The sequence below is a fragment of the Sinocyclocheilus grahami genome, unplaced genomic scaffold (genome assembly GCF_001515645.1).
Source record: "Sinocyclocheilus grahami isolate Dianchi unplaced genomic scaffold, SAMN03320097.WGS_v1.1 scaffold1536.1, whole genome shotgun sequence".
Taxonomy (NCBI): Eukaryota; Metazoa; Chordata; class Actinopteri; order Cypriniformes; family Cyprinidae; genus Sinocyclocheilus; species Sinocyclocheilus grahami.
In genome coordinates this window covers 70,338-76,657 of record NW_015506715.1, presented here as the reverse complement: position 1 = coordinate 76,657, position 6,320 = coordinate 70,338, and positions in this window count along the sequence as shown.

Sequence of the window (6,320 nt, the reverse complement as noted above, 5' to 3'; positions counted from 1 at the left end):
AGCATGAGTTTTTCTGTGCGTTTAGACACTTTGTCCTGTTTAAGATCAAAATAATGTACAGAAAGAATTATAAATGCAAACTAAACCTCTGGGTGTGTCTCAATCAGCTCCCTAGTTCAGTAGTCAGCACACTGTTAAGGGAGTCGGTCAGAGAGATATGTAATGACCTGAGATTTAGATGTATTATTTACTGATTTGTAGGTTTTATTTAATAGATTCTGCTGATATGAAAACAGTTGGTTTGTAAAAGTTTTCAACACATGTTTGTTTGTTGTTCTCGTTGCGTTTACACTGTTTCGAGCTGATTCGAATCACTGAATCACTTTGCGATGCAGTTGATTCAGTTGACTCGGAGTTGATTCAGTTAAGCTCCGTTTCTGCATCGCTACTGGATTCGTGTTTATGATCAACTGATTCACGAAAAGAGACGCACCGTTTCTGTTACTCATGCTTTTACACCATAGAAAACATCCTTCATTAATGTCTGATAGATAGATAAAGCACAGCAGTGTTACATTAGGTATCGCAGTTATATACACAAATCTCTAAACGAGTTGTATTGACTTGTAATGGTTAAAAGCACTCACTTTTCTTCAGCCGAATCACAGACGCAGGAGCGCGGCGCAGCATAAGGACGTCACATCGCCAGACCGACCAAAATAAAAGCCCGTTTCTCAATACCAAGTACGCAAAGTGCGGACTTGTGTCCTCGGTAGCTCCCCAGCAAACAGGGCACGTCCCCTTGGTCCGCAGTACGTCCCTCAAACCCATGCGTGGCTTTTATCAGCAGACCTGACACCTTGCAACTCAGACAAAGAGGGGAAAAAACATATTGGATTTTAAAGGGTTATTCCTTAAAACTAAATTCCTTAATATAATTGTGATAATGGCATGCACTTTAAAAAAATTTGGTTTTGTTTTGCAGATATTATTTATAGTATAAATAATCTAATTCATTGCAAAATAAAGTTCATGTAATTTTCTCTAATTAAAGATGTCATCAAATCACGAGTCTGTTTTCTATCATTTATAACATAAAAAACATGATATCCTTCAATAATGTGAACATAGGCTACAATTAGGCCCTATGTATTCGCCATGCATGAAGAAAATAATCCCAGGAGCTCTAAAATAATGTCCCAGCAAACATGCCACTGCAGGCCCACTGTGGGTAGGTGTGGGTTTACTGCGGGACAGTGTGGGCAACACAAACACACAATAAACCCCAAACGGCCCCATGTGGGGCCCGCAGCAGTTTTGCCCTTTTGGGCCCCTAGATGATTTTGCTGTGGGCAAGCCCACAACCCCACTCGGGCTAACAGTGTATACTGTTTTTACTGTATACTGTGTTTACAAATATACAAATGTGCTATTTGGCAAAACAGAATTGATTATGGCTTAATTTAAAAGTTTCCACCAAGGGCATGAATTCAGCTCTGTTACCCCTTCCACAAATAAATAAATGGCCGATTCAACTCGCTCTCGTACAGCAAGAAAACACGTTTTGCCGAGGGCGGCCTTAAAGGGCTAGTACTACTTTTTACATATTCACAACATAATTGAATAGAAAGACTGACATAAATTAAAATCATACAAAAACCTATTTTTCACTCTCAAAAACAAATGAAATATGAAGTCATTTTTTGTTCTGTTTTATGAAATTAAAGAAAAGTAATAAAATTAGTTAAAGGGTTAGTTCACCCAAAAATGAAAATTAGGCTGTGTTTTACTCACCCTCGAGGCATCCTAGGTGTGTATATGACTTTCTTAATTCAGACGAATCCAGTCGGAGTTATATTAAAAATTGTCCTGGCTATTCCAAGCTGTATCATTGCAGTCAGCAGGTGTTGCAGTGCTTCAGTCCAAAAGAAGTCAAATAAAAAGCGCCCATCCATTAAAATAAAGTGTCTCACACGGCTCCAGGGGTAAACAAAGGCCTCCTGTAGCGAATCGATGCGTTTTTGTAAGAAAAATATCCATATTCAAAACTTAATAATCACTTTAATGTAGCTTGTGCCAACAGTTGTACACGGAAGCAGCATGACGTATGAGTTCAGTGCTGCGCATGCGCCGGTGAGTCTCATGAAAACCAACGTTTGTTAACAGCAGCAAAGGAAGCAAAGTTTCCTTACTTTAGCAAAGGAAAACAGTCTCCTCTTGGCTTATAGCGAAATCCTCCGACATTCTTCTTTACAAATCCTCGTTTTGTGCTTCTAATTCGTGACCGGCGTTTCGTTTTGTTCTCTCTCCGCGTTCGTCACTTATAACGCAACGCCAGCTTCTTACGTCATCCGCTTGGACGGCTTCCACATATGACAGTCAGCGGAAATGAGAAAAAGTGTTTATTACGTTTGAAATATGGATTTTTTTCTTACGAAAATGCATGGATTCGCTACAGGAGGCCTTTATTCACCCCCCGGAGCCGTGTGAGGCACGTTTTATTACGGAGGGGCCAGGACCATTTTTAATATAACTACGATTGGATTCGTCTGAATGAAGAAAGTCACATACACCTAGGATGCTTTGAGGGTGAGTTAAACAAGGCACATTTTTGGGTGAACTAACCCTTTAAGTCACTACCTGACTACCTAATCCTAAACCCACCCCTAATCCTGGGGAATGAGGGGGTGCATAATCTGGCAGGGGTGTTTTTTTCGGCACAACACCAGAAATTGTAACATGTGCGCACGAGATAAATTTCCCATGTGCACGTGAAAGTGTATACTTTTTATTTTTACAAAGGTCCATTTAGGGGCTCCGTATCATTGCATTATCCCTGGATAACTTCTGATTCACTATACATTTGTGTTGTTTATACTATGTGCACTTAAGTGCCGGTTGCCAACAAAACACAGAAATTTGATGCAGTTTTAATTACCGCCTGCGGTTCCGACTCATGACTGGGATCTTTTATCCCTGGGATGCTTCAGCTTTCAGTATCTAACGGTGTGCAAAATCCTGCGTCGAACTGGGCCTTGTTTATAAAACATCGCCTTGGGCCCCCAAAAGCCAAGGGCCCCCTAAAATGCTTTTCATATAGGATATGCGCATTAAGCGCTGACAACCGTCCGAGTCAGTGGCGCCTGCAGGTGCACGGCACTGTGAGTACCATAAGCGCTCAGACTGACCCCAGATTTGGCCCGGCAAACATTTCAGCCATTATTATAGGCCTGTGTGTCCCGTATTTCTGTCGACTGAACCCATGCCGTTAATTATGAATGTATCAGTTTTTTGCATGCCAATGTCAATTTCTGCATAGAAATATTACGCCAAATAGAAGCAGAAAATCGTGCTATATTACACACTTTCATGAGATCGGATTAGCCTACAACAATTAATTTGTTGGCTGTTTTACAAATGGGAATACAATGAATTCATGACAATGTTTACATTCAAGCTACCCATAAAATGTATAGTGAAAAGTTCTATAAAATCGTTTGGAATGCAATAAAGTATGTTAAAGCGATGTTTAAAGCATTTGCTGCATGGGTAAAAAAAAAAAAGGCTAATAAATAATTCACATATCATACAAAATTACGTTGCAGCAAATCCTTTAAATTTTCAGGTATTCGAAGCATAGCAACATAAAAATTTGAAAAAGCAGCTATACAATTATGTGGAGGTTCATCATTGTGAAGTGCTCCTGTACAAGCCCGAGACAGCAGCGTTTGTTTTCTTTAATTTACAAAAGCACAATATTTTGTTGATATTGCGAGTGCACACAAATAAAACTAGCCCCTTTTCAGTTTGGAATGATGTATTACTCTTACCTTAACGAGCAAAAATGACTGCGTATTAAGTTGTTTCCACTGTTAGAAAAAAATGCAAGTGGTCGTGCTGGCGCCTCCATGTGCTTCAGAACGCGCTTTAGCGTCAACTCTCCGCACAAACTATTGGATATGCGTCTAACAGCGCACATTTATAAGTTAAACACTTAAACTAACATTGTTATATGCTTGAAATGTTTTATATCTATATATTTTATTTTAGGCAAATCGTGATGAACATGAAAATGTAGAAACATTGAACACAACTATGGGGCACCATTGTGCAGCAGCAAGCATCACAACAAAAAAGGAACCTCAAGGTTGATCTAGGAAAATGATATAGGGCCTCATTCCTATATTTTGCCTGGAGCCCCCAATTCAATAAATCCGCCCCTGACTGAGCCAAGCTGAGCCGAGTCGAGTCGTACCACACAGTGGAAAAGCGCCATTTATTGTCTCTTGCTGCTTCTGCCCCGTTACTTTAATTGATGGTCATTGTTCATGCTATCAGTACCTGGGTTAAGTGTGAATGTGATGTCTGTAGGTGTGACCTTCCCTGATCTCTGTGATAATGAGAGTTATAGTTATGCTGATTGCATGAGAGTTTCTGAAAATCTGGGCAAATTCCTGTAACTGCTTGCATCCTCTGCATATTTAATCTTCTGATGACGGCCTCCTGAAATCAGTATAAACTACAGTGATTCAGTGCTTTAGTCAGTCTTGATGACTGCAGCGTGACACACAGTACCATCTCAATCAAGAACCTGATGAAGAGTCACTCCGTCTCTGATCTTCACTTCTGAGTTTCCTACAGCCGTAAAGGGATATTTTAGGTATTTTATTTCAAAACTATAGCTTCACTAATACTGTACGTTTTAATACCACGTGAAGGATATACTTCTACAGTTTAAGTGTTTCTAATAAACTGCTTAATGCATCTTATATTTAGAAACTGTACATCATTCACTCCTAACAATGTTAGATGAGGTGTAACACCTGAGTATGTTGTCATATGTTTGCTGCTTGATGAAACCGAACATGTACAGCTTTAATCAGTGAACCATATTTCTTTCTTCTAAAAAGGAAACTGCTCATATAAAGATAGGCTACTTAATTCTTAACTGGAAATATCACAAATGCTCTGTAGTTAATAGAGAATTGAGAGCACTTCACACTTGCTTATATAAGGTCTGTGTTGTTGAGAACTTAAGGAATCTGTGATTCATCTCTTACAGATCCATGTGACACAATTATAAAGGCATTTGTTAAAGAGGAGAGTGAAGACCTGAAGATTGAAGAAACATTCAGAGACAAACATGAAGATACTGAGGAACAAACAAAGATGGAGTTTATTAAAGAGGAGAGTGAAGACAAGACAATATCTATTATTTCCTGAATATTACTGATCAAAAGGTAGGCTACTGTTCACATGCGTTTTACTACTATATAGTATAGTAATATAGTAATAATTTAGCACTTTCTCCTGTTTTATTGTTGGTTTCCTCTTTTCTGATCATTTGGAATTAGGATAAAAAGATAAAAATAAAAAACATATCTACAATATAGCTTCAATATCTACTATTTGCTGAATATTATGAAATTCAAGATGGTACATCTTACTGATGGTACTGATGACGTCATAATATACAAATTAGACGAGTATATTTACACCCCACAAACTTTCGGTCATGCCCAACATTTTTCTAATTTACAGTAGATCTTTAAGCCCTTTCAAGCCACAAGCTTTTGAAATCTTGATGTCAAAATCCAGCATTTTCCCCAAAAATTCCTGGCGCCTAAAGGGTTAAATAGTTTCAATTGTATTCGACAGACAGAAGTTTTTTTGTTCACCTTGGTGAATTTTCTTCATCTGCTGCCCCTCTTTTTTGTGGTGGCCCCCAAGGGTCAATATTGGGCCCCATGTTGTTTTCTTTGTATATGATGCCCTTGGGGTATATCTTTAGAAAGCAGAATATCTCCTTCCACGGGAATGCGGATGATTTACAAATTTATTACAAATTTCTATAGCACATTTAAAAACAACTAAAAGCCGACCAAAGTGCCGTACACTCTGTACAAATACAATAAGTAAAATATTAATAGCATAATGTCAAATACACATTACATGACTATAACTAAATTAATTAATTTAATGCCAAAGTAAAAAGATGAGTTTTTAGACAAGATTTAAACACAGATAGAGTGGAGGCCATTCTAATAGGAGATGGTAAGTTGTTCCAGAGAGTAGGACCAGCCACTTCAAATGCTCTATTTCCTCTCGTCTTTAGACGAGTGTGAGGGATCTGGAGGAGAAGTTTTTCCTCGGATCGTAATCATCTTGTCGGGATGTAGGGATGAAGTAGGTTTGTAAGATAAGGCGGAGCTAAATTGTTCAATGATTTGTAGACAAATAGAAGAATTTTAAACTCAATTCTGTACTGAACAGGCAGCCAATGCAGGGATCTCAGAATGGGTGTAACATGATCAAATTTTTTACACCCCTTCAGAAATCTAGCTGCTGCATTTTGTACTACCTGTAAATGAGAAATTTTA